The sequence below is a fragment of the Camelina sativa genome, chromosome 9 (genome assembly GCF_030686135.1).
Source record: "Camelina sativa cultivar CO46 ecotype springtype chromosome 9, ASM3068613v1".
NCBI lineage: Eukaryota > Viridiplantae > Streptophyta > Magnoliopsida > Brassicales > Brassicaceae > Camelina > Camelina sativa.
Window position 1 is genome coordinate 21437311 of NC_141888.1, and position 1731 is coordinate 21439041.

Here is a 1731-nt window from a genome sequence, read left to right on the forward strand (position 1 = left end):
CTGTTAGGATGATTATGGTTCGCTGAATTTGAATACAATTTAATCACATCACGCTCATCATATCATAGGATTGCCAGTAGGGACAAGTTAGTGTGCTCAAAATGGATAGTAAACTAAGCACCAACCATGGACCTAAAAATCAAGTCTATAACGTTAGAAAATCGATTGTACGTACACTGATGAATATACGTACGTGTGTACACAGACCATATCTTCAATTTTGCAAAATCATACAACTCCGGTAATGTACATGGAACCCTCTTAAACTTTTTGATCCCGAGTTGAACTCAGCTTCCAGATAATCTACTGTCTCCGACGTAGCATCTAGTTAGAGAAAGCAGTCTCGGTCTGGGGACCTCATCAAACACGTCTGCAGCAAGTTTCATCCTAATAGAAGGCATGGCCGCATCACATAGGCCTGTGTAATTTACTCCAAGAGCTATACACTCTAAGCACTTCAACGTGTACACACCACAGGTCACCTTGTTGATAGTTCTGTGGGAGTGTTTTCACCCGGTAGTAACTAAATTCCGCCGCCCCGATATGCTCATCTTTGTACCTCCGGTTATATGCTTGTATCAAGCGTGGGATCATTTTTGCGAACGGTTTGCACTTCTTTTGTAGACTCTCGTCGGTTCTACCGCTGTTTATGCTATCGTAAACTCTTACCCTCCGCTGGACTAAGTCAGCTTCGATGGCTACCCAATGGTTGTTATCGAGGTTGTATGGAAGAGCAGGGTGTCTACATCGTCAACCCACACCTTGTTTGTCATTCCGTATTTTGGCAGCCTTCCCACGTACGTCTCAAAATAACCTTCTCCCAAAACCCATTGATTAGAGGCTTCCATTTTAGGGAATTCGAATGCCCACATACTAACAAACAAAGGATCGAGAAAAGCAATACGATATATTTTATATGGGGATGGCGTTTGCGTCCCCCTAATACGGAACATATGCATACATGTAACCATGTGCTGCAACAAGAGTGACATCTATCAGGCATTAGTATACCATAGTTAACTGCGTCAAATGTTATGCTACGAAGCTTACCGCATCCCATAACCAGCCGAATGTTGTAGTTGGCCACAATTGTTTAGGGGTCAGGAGGCGAAAATAAAATTCGGCATTTCCAGTGCAACGTACTTTAGCCCTGAATACCAAAATTAACAAATCAGTTATAGATCGTAGTCCTCAAATCCAAATATAGACACTAATTATATACAACTCTAAATGAAGACTTACAAATCATCAGTTAGGAAGGACATCAGCTTTGCAATTTTCTCAGGACTTGCCTCACTAAAAGGATCGTACACTGCGGGAGATAGGACTACAATGTGGCTTTCACGTCGAGTCATTAATGCAGCTCGCATTGATTCGTCATTAGGGTTTAACCCTATGTTGGTGCCCACTGGATCTACTAATAGAAGATCAAGCTCTCTTGATTGAGGAAACACCTTCTGTAACAAATATGCAAAATACCTGGCTTTCTCCTTATCTTTCACTGTATGAGACGATGCAGGACTGCTGGTCCCCTTGGTTAAATCCACAACAGATTCGCACTTTCGATCCGACGAGCCAGGGTTACCACCACTTACCGGATGGATAACATTAATAGGAACAGGTTGAGGACCTGCTCCATCAACTTTGTCATTATACTTTGCTCTTTTATCGCCTTCCTCTGTCTCCCAACTCTGTACTCTTTTGACACGCTGTACACTGTCTACCATCTAC